Consider the following 12552-nt stretch of genomic DNA (forward strand, 5'->3'; position numbering starts at 1 on the left):
AGATTACCTAAATAAGTAAAACTTAAAAAAAAAAAAAGGAAAGTAACAAACGCATAAAGTCCAATTTGCTTCAATGAAAAGATCAGCCTGGGTTGCTGTGGCGGGTTGCAATATCCAGTTGGGCAGAGGAGGGTGCTCGCAATAAAGAAATCGGACACCTTTGCCCTTAGTATCGCTTTCCTGGTAGGTGGAATTTTTTTTAAACAGAATCACTGTAATATGCTATGAGATCTTGTCTTTTTTCTTATAAAGGAAGCTCTTGGACTTATGGCGGAGTCATTAAAATTCTTTGGAGCCCTTCTTAAAATCATTAATGGGAGAGGCCACGGTGCTGCATGGAGTCTGGGATAACAGACTGGTTGCTGGGGAAAAGCAGTGGTCTCAGGGGCAGGGATTTTGTCCAGAAAGGGTCCCTTTGATCAGTAGCGAGAGGTCAAGGTCGAGGCTCGGGCCTTATGAGGCCCCACAAAGGCCGTCATGTTCTTGGGTCACCACCATCCAGTGCAATGCCTTTCTGAGACTACTAGTAGCGGCCCCAGAAACCCTAGGTCTCCAAGCGCCCCAGAAAGGCTGCATCTTCTCGTGGCCAGCAGCCTGGGGGTGGGGGCGTGGAGAGCTGTGAACCATACTCATTGTGAAGAACATGACATGACCTCCTCAGGACTTGGTGAGGGACACTCGTACGAGTGGCTTTTTCAGAAAAGAAGACCTTAGCTGGAAAACCACACTTCCTTCAGGGCCCCCTTCCAAGTGGGAGACATCCTCCGTTTAGGATTAGGTTAATGTTTCGACAGGGGGACTAGAGGTTGCTCCCCAACACAGAACCAGTCCATTCCTCCGAGTTTGTGTATCAAGGGACAGTGGGTCTTGGCCAGTTGGTGTAGTGGAAATGTTGCTCTGTTCTGCCTCCACCCCTATGGGGTGAAGCTTGTATGACTTGCGGTTCTACATGGTCTATCCCCAGTCATATTCCCAGAGCCACCTCTTCCTCCTGCATGAACCTGCTGTGACACCTTCCAGTAGCACGTACAACACAGGTGCCAATTTCCTCTTACACACAGTTGTTACACACCCATGACAGCAGCAGAACCCCTTAGAGATTTATATTGCTCATTCTAGAGCATACACATTGAACTCTAATGGCCATGGTGATGGGAACCCTGCAAACCCCTGCTCCTTCATGGAACATACTGAGGGTCTTTCATGGAGGGCTTGGATGGCCATGGAACTGGCTTGCTTTTTGGGGTAAGCTATAGGACAAAAAGTTGGTTTTTGAGAAAAAGATTAGCTCTTCTATTTTCTGCCACAAATACCAGGCACTGGGTTTCTCTGAACATCTTATCACATATTGGAGACCTCATCCCAGATTCCAACAGTCCATGCACAGAAAGAAACCAAGTGAGTTCCTAAGGGAAAACGAAGGCACCCGCACAGGGAATTCTAGCCCCTTCTTGTTCACTGCAGCGTGGCATCCAGGTTTGGTGAGGAGGAAGCGTTTATCAGCTCAGGCTGGAGCCAGAAAACCTCTTCATGTTAGAAAAAAAATAGACACTTATGTGGTTAAAAAGAAAACCAAACAAAACAAATCCCTGATAGGCATAAAGACAAAGGCATTTGACTCATTTGAAATCAGCCAAAAAGGTATTGAATTCTAGAATCGCAAAATATTACACCTAGCTTCACCCTTGTGAGGATGGGGAAGGTTTGTTCTGCAACCTGCGCCTTCACCTGGAGATGTGGGGCATCACAGGTCTGCACTTACAAGTTCACTGTAACATGTTGAACTTCAAACCAATAGAAAACCCCAGGGATTTGCTTATGACCCTGAAACCAAAAAAACAAAGAAAGTATTTTTTCACCAGTAGGTCCTAAGAACAATGTTTTATCAGAATAAACACCAGCAATAAAGTAAAAGTGTGCATTTCCCTGCTTACGGGGAACATAATAGGAGAAATGATAGCATGTCAAAGACCATTGAAATGAAAGGCACCAAGAGTGTTTGGGAGGCAAACGGAACTGTCACATAACTTGACAAGCTAGCAGCTCTTTCTCCCAGGAGACTTTGTCTTGTGAAGGTGAGCTAGAATGGTGGGGAGCTCTGGGGGACAGAGGATGGGAATGGAGAAGGAGAGGGATGGGGGCAGGGACACAGGAGGGAACCAAGTGGTCTGAGGGTGAGAGGTGAATGGAGAGAAACCTGAAAACAAAAGAAAGCAGACCAAGGTCGGGTGGCAGATGAGGATGTGAGAGATCCGCAGTGGAAGCCAGAAGACCATCTGAGCCGAGGGGCTGGGGGCCTTTGCCCTGGGGAGAAGGGCTTTGGCAGCCTTTTGGCAAAGTGCCACAAATATCAAGAAGGTAGAAACCTCTCAGGCTCTCACCATCTGCTTTACCTGGTGAGGAGGAGCAAACCTCTGGCCGCAGTATGGAGGTAATAACGGGGCCCCCTGGAGACCAGTGACCGACCCGCAGCCCAGGAAAGGTCCTGCACGTTGAAAACATGACTTCTTTTTGGTAGAAGGCACTCATGTGTGAAAGGGATTTCTACAGGGGTCAGGATGGGACAGCTGTGCATGTTGTGGGGACACGCGGGGTAAGGAGGTTGGGGGGGGTAGGATGGCTCACTCCAGGGGGCTTAGCACCACAGTGTCTTCACGGGAGGCGCTTCTGACCCAAGCGAGAGCTCAGGGGAAGTAACTTTTTACAAGTCAGGAAAAATACAATCAGTAAAAAGAAGACATGACATCTTGCTTTAACATCAAAACAGAAATGATAGAAAAACTTAAACCGTTAGCAAACTATATACAGGTAAATGTTTTCTTCTGTAGAAAAGACCCACTGCCTGCAGTATGGACAGGTCCTTACCAAAAGTAAGTACAAGAAAAAATAGTAAAAAGTTAGTGCTTTTATCATCTAGGGATGACTCTTGAAAACTTTTTTCCCCCTACTGCCTAATCTATACAGTGGTCAGATATGTGGTTGACCTTTGTTATGCAATTCTGAAAATTACATTCTGACTGGCTTTGAAAAAATGCATTAAAGCTCAATTATAACTGCACCGAAGCTTCCTGCATTAGAACTTCTTCTCCTGAAGTAGTGAGGTAATGATTGTTAAGACAACAGGTTGATGGCTGGCCGGGGAGTCTTGCCCACGGTGTGCCCAGGGGGGAGCACAAGGAGGGCGGTGGGGGGGGCAGGGGGTGCTGCTGGGGAGGGGAGGGGCCTGGCACCAATAAAACATCTGTCAGCGTCAACAAAAAGGAGAATCCACATTCAACCAGGAATATGGGTAATGGGAATTTTAAAGAAGGATTAAAAAAATTTCCCTTTCAGGGAAAAGAAAAATGAAATCCTATGAGAATTTATGGGATTTTTTAAAGAGCAACTTCCCAGGGGGACAGTCCACAACCATCGTCCTGCCCCCCCCACCCCCCATCGGCCACCATGTCTACGACTCTGTGATTCAGCATCTTCCGTTTGTCCTCCAGGCCCTCTGGGTGGACACAAGAGGGCCTACTTTGAACCTGATTTTGCCAGAAATTTTAATGCATCCTTTCTCAAGCGACTCCAGGTGATTGAGGTTTGATTACGCAAAGCAAGATTTTTTTCTGAACCGTGAACGCGAACCGGTGCATTGTCTAGCCTTTACAGAGCGCTTTGCTGCGTTCCTGGTCCTTCCACCCACTGGTGAGGCAGGCAGAACTGCCAAGGGAACGGAGGCTGGGGAGGCTGGGAGCGCGGTGGCCCCGCGGTGGCAGGCGGCAGTCAGGGCCAGCATGCGCACCCGCTTCCTCCTCGCCACAGCGCTTTCCCTCTGGCTGCGGGACTTGCAGGCGTGTTTACTTTGGCGGACGCTTGCAAGAAAACACTTGGTCTTTGGAATGAGCGGAGTGCAAGAAAAATGTCTGTTAGCGGGTGGTTTCACTGTATTTCTTAAAGTGAAGAGAGCCAAGGAACAGGCAGTTTCCTCTCTTAAAAGGTGGCCATGCTGGATCTGTCTTCCTCGACCGTTATTGGCTCAGAGTGGTTTGCTGGCAGGTGATGAAGACCATTTGACCATATACAAATGTCCAGGATCCTGTGAGTCATTCAAAGTCCCCAAACCCATTCACTTGTGTGCCATGTCCTATAAGGATGCTTTTTTTTTTTTTTCTCCTCTGCCCTCAGGATGGCAGGAGTGTTGGGTGGCTGGTTAACCTGGCTGTACCCACCAAGCCCCACGTCATGTCTGGAGCACCATCCGGGCGCATTAGCTATGACTTTTGCCACATTCAGTTAGGCACAAGAGCCCCTGACCCCAAAGGGGTCCGAGATGGCCCCCTGCCGTTTGTCGGCAGCCCTGGATATGTTTCTCCCACTCAGGGAAAGAGGCTGCTGTTCCTACTAACAGCAAGCACCCAAAGAGGGAGGACGTGGAGTTATCAGTGAGGGTCAGGACTGGATGGACAGCTTTGTGGGCCGGCCACCGCGAATGGGAAAGACCATGAACTTGTTCTCATGCATCTTCTTTAACCTGTGGGGCTGAGAAAAGATGTTACCGAATTAAGGTGAGAATGTGTGCCAGTGACCCAGTCTTTCCATCTTGGAACTGTCCTGGGGAGGAATTCCTCTGAGCTGTCGGTTTATTCAAGAAGACGTTGCTTTCCTTTGAAAACCCTTCGCCCTTGGTTTCTGCCTTTCTCTGGCCTGCCTTCCCTCCTGATGTGGATGTCATTCCCGTTCTGATCTTAAGTCCCACTGGAGGGGAGTGGGAGTGAGAACGGGGGCGGGGGTCTCCTTGTGCTCCACCTGGCCTTGACCCCCTGGGCCCTAGTGTCAGGTTGCAGCTCTAAGGAAACAGGAGGGGTTGGGTCCTTGCCAGAGCTTGCCCTGAAAGGGCTGGGGGATGACCTGTATGTTGGGTCACAGTCAGTGTGGCCCCACCTCCCGCTCTGCCAGGTCAACACCTGTGGTCATGGCATGATCTTCAGCAGCATCCTCCTTTATTTGCAGAGGGTCCTCGATTGAACGAGAGGATATAGCCACCCTATTCATGGGAGAGGCAGGTGGCGAGGTGGTCTGTGTATGGTGACTGAGGGAGTTGGAAGGCGGTGGGTGGGCAGTTTCCAAGTATTGTCCCTTCAACAATTTGGTGAAAGGAAGAGGGCTTATTCCAGATCCTCTTGAAAATATGTAGCTTGCTGTCTCTCCATCACTGTCAGCTCCACACTGGCTGGAGCATCTCAAGACATCAGACTACATGAGTGAGGCCCTGGGCTCTGAGGGCCAGTGCAGGCGTCCCACCTCATTGCCCGGTCTTGCTCACGGGCTTCTCTCCTCTCTGACATCATCGCTCTTTCCTCTCGAAGACAGGTGCTCTCTGTTTTTCCAGCTTGGTACACTCATCAGCTTATGACATTTGAAAGAACCCAGGAAGTGAAAGGCTTCACAGGGATGCACCAAAGGAAGTTGAAGGAAATGTGTTGAGAAGGAGCTAGGAAGGTGACAGGTGTCTGGCCCTAGCCTCCAGCGGAGGCTTTCCAGGGTCAGAGCATGACCATGCTGGCAGCCCCTCTGCAGAGAGGCTGCTCAAAGAACTGCAAGTGTCCATGAGAAAGAGGCAGCCAAGAGCCCTTCAAGATGCAGGAGCCACAGAGGGTCCTAGCTGCAGGCTGCGGCAGAAATTCCAGCCGAGAGCTGGAGGAGACAGGCATGCCCAGCCTTCACTCTTCTGGTTAAGCTCTGGGCCTTAGGGAGGACAGACAGCCCCCAGTCTCTTGTGGTCACCCTCCGATCAGCCCTCAAGCCAGTCCCCTGGGAAGGGTTTGGCCCATGACCCTCTGTCCGGGGGCAGTTCCATCTTCTCCCTTCTCCAGGGCAAGGCACTTTCCCCAAGACTCTGGGCTGGCTGGGCTTCACTTCTTGGCCACCAACCATGGACTCTGGCCCTTGAGGAGGCAGAGAGAAAGGGATGTTTGAGAAGGGGCCTCACTGGGGATTGGCTTGTGGGGACACCTCCCTGGGCCAGGGGGATCCCACAGACCTGGCTAACCCCAGTGGACTCCCAGCATGGACCCACCCTCTCTACCCCCTTTCTTCTGCAGAAATCTCATTTGCCTTCCCCTGATTTGAGAAGCAAGTGTGGCCCAGGCTGATGCTCCAGGGAAGGGGCTGGAAGACGAGGTAAGGGAGAGAGCGCTTGTCCACGGCAGCCAGCTCCTCTCTCCTTCCTCGGTGGCAAACTCCCTCTCTGTATTCTGGCCACACTGGCAGCCATGCAGTCCTCTGGCTGTGCCCTCATCGAGCACTTAGCACATACGTCTTTGCATTGCTGGGCAACCCTGTTAACTCCTGGAGGGCAGACTGGGTCTCGGAGTCCATAGTAGCCCTGGCCTCCTCGCCCACTGCTTACACATAGTAGATGCTTTACTCAAGTAGACTGATGACTCAGCAGGTCATAGGTGTTTATGAGCCTTGACCATGGGACGGAGACATTGAGCTAGATCTCCAGGTCCCTAATGAATTAGAAAGTCCCTTCCCTCCAAGAGGTCACTGTCTGGTGTGGAAGACTGATTTTTCCTCCTCTAATAGAAGGTGGAGGAAGAAAAGAACACAGAATTCCAGGTTTTTCTAAGGAGGGAGACTCACCCAACTTAGGAACCCAGAAAAGTCTTCCCAGGGCCCTGGTGGTCTGAGCTGGGCCTTGAAAGGAGGGTAGAATTCTGGCAGGTGAGAAAGAAGAACCATGCAGGCAAAGGGCCTGGCGTGGGTGCGGGTGTGCAGGGGAAAGCAGAGGGTGAATACAGGGACCTGTGAGCCAACCCAGGCTGGGGAAGGCCCTGCGGGGCTGAGGCTCGGCCTCAGTCCCGCTCTGCCTCTGTCTACACCACTCTTCACAGATGCTTGGCTGTTCCCCGGAGGCAGGCCTTGGGACCTGGGGTCCTAGGAACCAGGGGGGTCACTTTGTGTGGGGAATTCTGCCTTAGCATATAAAACCCAGATCCCTTTCCCTGGGCCATCTACCCTCCCCCGCCGCAACCGCAGTGAGGAGCCTGCTGCCTCAAGGAAACGCCACCTCGAAAAATCTGCTCCTTGAAGAGAGGAGCAGCTGGTCCCTCCCTGGTCCTTCCTTCCCTGCTCTCCCTCTTCGTGTGTGCCCTCTTTCCCGGGTCACTCACCAGTGGCCCACCCTTCCCTTCTTTTCAGAGGCATGGAGCCATAGGTGCCTGACTCTCGGGGTGTCTGAAAGTGTGTCCAGGCTCAGGGCTGGGGGTGGGGGGTGGCCAGGCTGTGCTAGTGTGGGGGAGTACACCCACACCCACAGGGGCGCAGAGAACCAGGTATGGGGGAAGGCCGGGCGAACCTTACCAAGGAGGCACGGTGTCCTTGAATATTTGCGGGGTTTTAGGGATTCCCCCTGTGTGCCAGGTGGTTACACCTGTGTCACTTCACCTTTGATGAATTTAGCAGTGTAGACGCTAGTCAGAGAAAGAGTCTCTGCTGCCATCCCTGCCCCAGGAGAGCCGACCCCACGCACCGACCCCGCCAGCTCCGGCTACTCGCAGTCCCGTTCTTCAGGGTTACGGAGCACGCGCGTGCAGCCCACAGCGTAGCCATGCCAACTCCATGCAGCACACTATCCCAGCTGGAGGGCGCTAGCTAGAGGCGGCGGGGGACGCTCCAGTGTCCCAGTCCTCCCAGATGCCCACCGGGCCGTGGAACCCGTGGGTTTGAGGTTGTCAGAGGTCACCCAAGTCAACATCCTCATTTGACGTTTGGGGATACTGAGAGCTGGGGTAAGTCGTCCTGTGCCACATAGCTGACCATGGAGGAGGGACTGGAAGCTGAGCCTCCTGACCTGCTGGCCAGCGCCCTCCCCCTCCCTGGGCTACGCCGAACACCCCCCAGGTCTGTGGCATTTCATTCTGCCAGATGAAGTCAGGGCCCCCGGCAGGGAGGCCAGCTCTTGGCCTGGCAGGGCAGAAGCACAGAGTGAGGCAGAGGTGGGATGGTGTGGGTCTGGGCAGAAGGAGCCATTCCTTCCTTAGCGAGGTGGGGCTTTCTTTGGCCCACGTGACCACAGAGGCACAGGTCACTGACCTCGGTGAGAACAGTGATTTGGGCCTGGACCACCCCGTTCCACTGTCACTTGTGAAGTCAGGTGTTTGCAGGCCTGCGGGTGGGCAGTGCTGGGCAGTAAAAGGGTGCCTGAGCCAGTGCGCCGGGCTGGACACGGTAGTGAGCCCCTGAAGGCAACGGGTCTCAAGACCCGGCATTTGACAGTTCATAGAGAACGTTCGCCAACAGGACTGTAATTTGCCCCGTGGGGCGGGGTTTGGGGGCCGTGTCCACTTCCTGGGCAGGCGGTTCTCAGCAGAAGTGGCTGCGAGTCCCGGGAATGGAGTGAGCATCTCTAAGCTCCGTGAACGCTCTCTGGTACCGGCCCCTGGCACTGCCCTCCACTGCTCTGCGCTCCTGCAATGCTCCCATTCCTCTCCTTCTGGTGCACCGTACTCCTTGTGCTTCTGGCCTGCCAGATCCCCAGCGACTCCGCAGACTTCCCTACTTCTAATCTCCCTGCACCACCTCTGACCCAGACGCCAGTTGAGTGGAGAGGCCCAGGGGAGCCCCAAAGTCAGGCCCTGCAGGGAGGAGGGTCCGGGCTGAGGAGACACAATAAGCCTGCACACAGAGTCCACCTCTGTGAACTGCTTCCTGCTGGGAAGGGTGGTGTGGCCACTGAAACCGGGCGGATTGTTCCTTTTTGTCTCCGACTACGGGCAGCTTGCAGAGAAATGTGTGGAGGACCTTCCCCGGCCCATCTGGGCCTCTTGTCACCTCCTCTGTACTTATTTCTCCTTGACACTGACTTTTAGACCTTTTCACGTATTTCTTTGCTATTCTCTGTATTCTTGCGAGGGGCTCTTGGATCCCTGTGGTGTTAGCTGGGGTGTAATAAGGAAACGGATAACACCAGGACTTAAAGAAAGTGCGAGAGGTTTCTACTTGGCCAGTTACCAGGGCGTTCAGCTCCCACAGAAGCTCAGGGTCTGGAGCCTTCCCGCTAATGTTTGACTCTAGTCTGAGGCCATCAGTGGGTTCGGACTGCTCCAATGAGAGCCTGAAAGGGAGCAGGTGTATGAGAACCAGATTGCCCTGATTCTTCAGGACCTCCATTGGGGTGGAAGGAAACAAAAGGAAGGGGTGAGGGGCAGCACTGCAGGTGCCAGAAATTAGCAAATCTCCGGCTCGCCCCCCGCCCCAACCGGCAGAGGATGTGGGCGGGGCTGCATTGTGACTTTCGTGGGCCGCAGACACTTTCGCCTTTGTGGCAAAAATGGTATTTTATGACTGCTCTGGTAGAAACATGAATGTAACCCTGGCTGGATTCATTATTATAGATTCATTTTCCCCCCTGAATTTAAAAGAAATAAAAATGAAAATATTTTCTTAGCCCCTGGAAGTACAGCGGGCCCAGGCTTGTGGCACTTTGCCTAAGGCATTGGCCCTGGCTCGGGGTGAGAAGCGTCCCTGGACTCAGGATGACTTGGAAAGGGCCCCATCCTGGAGCTCTCCCACCATGTGCCAGCTGGTGGCTTGGGCGCGGGGCCCTGGGGTTTCTGCCCCGTGGGGAGGGGACAGGTGAGCTCCGTCTGTGACCAGAGAGACCAGCTTCAGTGCCACCATTTTGCGTTTCAGACAAGGAAGTTGAGACTCGGAGGAGGAAGCTCTCTGATTCCCAAAACACGGAGTGGACATCTAGAGTGGGAATGGTTGGTCCCCGTGGGTCTGGGCAACCTGTGGGACCCATTACCACCATGTGGCAAGGGTCTCCTGACCGAGAAGCCCCCTCACGTGGAGTTCATGGGACTGTGTGTGGGCAGAGTCTAAGTTTGCCACTGTCCTGTCTATGAAGAAAGGATCCATTAAGAAAAATGAAAATGATGGGCGCCTGGGTGGCTCAGTTGGGTTAAACGTCCGCCTTTGGCTCAGGTCATGATCCCAGGGTCCTGGGATCGAGCCCTGCATAGGGCTCCCTGCTCGGCAGGGAGCCTGCTTCTCCCTCTCCCTCTGCCTGCCACTCCCCCTGCTTGTGCTCCCTCTCTGTCTGTAATGAGGGGGGATGGTCACACTACCCAGGCAGTTTGTTATTTTCAAGCCCCAAAGCAACACCAATTTATGTTTTCAAACACCACACAGTAAACCTTCGGGCCACACCACAGGTAGTTCATACATAGTCTTTCAGGCACGGTTCCTGAGACCTTTACTAAGCTGTGCACTGCGAACAGAACTCTATAACCCTCTATTTCTTAAAAAATAAACCCAACTTCAGATGGCCAATGTGGCCCAGATTTGTGAGTGTTTTCTGAACGTTCTTGCTTGGAGCAGAATGGCAATGAGGCACACCTCTCAGCTGCTGGAGTGAGGGGGCCTTGCAAATCTGTACCCCATGACCAGCCACCAGCAGCAATGGCTGTCACTACTCACTGCCCTCAAAGGGAAGAAACACACAAAATCACCCCAATACCAAAAACAGTAACAAATAGCTCTTTGGAACCCTGGGGATTTCAGCAGACCTGAACTTGACCTTGAAACGCTCAAATGGCACCACAAGGAACTTGGGATATGTTACATACAAGAGACTTTGCTTAAGCGACCCCTCTGTCCCTCTCACTGTTGGACCTCACTTTTCCATACGCTACCCTATACTTCCGAGGACCCCTCCTTCTGGGACTTCCTGCTTTTGCAAGAGTGAATGTATTTAATTTAATGATTGATCAGGATCATGAGTTGCCAGGTTTCATTTTTTTTTTAATAATGAAAATCCATAAGAGTTTAAAATATTCTTAGACACACCTAGTGGGCAAACACCACTGACCTCCACGTCCCCGTGAATTCACACATAAGCTAGCGAGCACCTTGGTGCTGGCTGGCCCCCTTTGGCACCAGAACACAATAATTTATTAAGCTTCAATACTTAATAAGTGTGCACAAATATCATGCAAACATATGCCCATACTCACAAACAAAAAGTGTATTAGAGTCGTAGACTTATACAAAACATCTTGTAAACAAAGGGAAAGAGGTTGGCATTCTCTGTACAAAATATGCAGGTTTTTCTTTTTTTTTAATAATCTGTAAGATGCATCATACTTCTGGCATTTTCAAAAAGTGAAAACTGTATAAAAATAAATATTCTATGTACAAACACACACACAGGCCAATCCCAGGTTAGAGGTATCACTGCAAAACAAAAACACACAAAACAAAGTAGAGTTAGTGTCGGTGGGTTTGTGGGTGTCTCCTTCCCTTGTGGGAAAGGAATGTGCTCTTTGGAGGGCTGGGGTGGTGGGCAGCTTTGGATAGGGGCACCACCGCCCCTTGGGTGGAAGGCCCTGGTGCTGTCTGCACCCTGAAGACAGAACATCACTTTCACCGTCCTGTCACCCCCTTGGTGGACACTAGAGGGCATCTGCTCTCCATGTGGCCTTTGGAGGCCCAGCTGTGGATGAATCACTCCATCTTCCGGACTGCATTTATGGCGTGAACCAACAGAGATGAGGCTCTTGGGCTGCTTCCCCAAGACACTGTAGCTCTTGATAGTGACTCTTCTTCCCCTGCTAAGCTCAACCACTCGCATCTCCTGGTCAGGGATGCTTTGGGTACCTGGGCGTGTAGGGACCCCGCCTTGGGCCTGGTGTCTTGGTGGTTTCACTACTTTTAACCGAATCCTGTGAACTAATGAGATTCTGGGCATTTAGCACAAAGGAGCTATCGTCTGATTGTAAGTGTGCATCTGCTGTCACTGAGATAGGGCTAGATTAGCTAAGCACCAACTCGTGGACATGCTGGGGTCTCCAGCCCCTTTATGAGGACAAACCAACACCTGGAGACCACGGGGTGAGGGCTGTGAGACATCTCAGCAGGAGCAAAGTGGAGAGGGGCTGTGGAGGGAGGGTGAGCAGCACGTTAGGGCTTCTGGATTAGCAAATTGATGGCCCTTGTCAAGGGTGAGGAGCCCTCTGCTTTGGGGGCCCTGGCTGGGTGGGGTGATTTTGTGCAGGGGCACAGCACTGTGGTGTCAGACAGTTTTAAGGATGGCAATGCCAAGGGCGAACAAATGAAAACTCACTGCTGGTAGGAATCCTGGGACCCCGGGAGGGGCTGGGCTGCAGGACTCGTGTGTGCCAACATGGAGCTTTGGCAGTTTAAGTTCAAGGGGAAGGGTAGAGCGGTGACCCGGCCAGTCTCTAGGAGGAGGTAAGGAAGTGATGGGAGTGTATAGTTTAAGCAACTCAGATTTCCTACATCTGGATAAATGTCATCATGTGGCTTAATGGCTTAAATGGCCTTGTCTGAGCACTGTGAAAATAGCTACTGATAACTAATTTTAAAACGTGGTCTAGTAGTCCTTGGAGGAAAGGTGCTGTGGAAATTAACCACACAAAGCATAAGATGTCAGCTGTGTGGCTACATGGAAATTCGAGACGCTGGGGTGTGTGGATGCCTTAAAAAGCATTTTAAAAAGTTCTCTAAGTGCATGCAGTGTGTGGGATGTTTAATGGGCACCCT

At 52.1% G+C, this 12552-nt stretch overlaps 1 protein-coding gene across 1 annotated transcript in view; it reads right to left on the reverse strand.

Annotated features, from left to right (window-relative positions):
- Nucleotides 1–12552, reverse strand: part of COL13A1 (collagen type XIII alpha 1 chain) — a 198377-nt gene that overhangs the window by 43961 nt on the left and 141864 nt on the right. The window lies entirely within an intron of this gene.

The sequence above is a fragment of the Eumetopias jubatus genome, unplaced genomic scaffold (genome assembly GCF_037043125.1).
Source record: "Eumetopias jubatus isolate StellerSeaLion01/CBP00866 unplaced genomic scaffold, mEumJub1_p1.0 scaffold_17, whole genome shotgun sequence".
In the NCBI taxonomy this organism is placed as follows: Eukaryota; Metazoa; Chordata; class Mammalia; order Carnivora; family Otariidae; genus Eumetopias; species Eumetopias jubatus.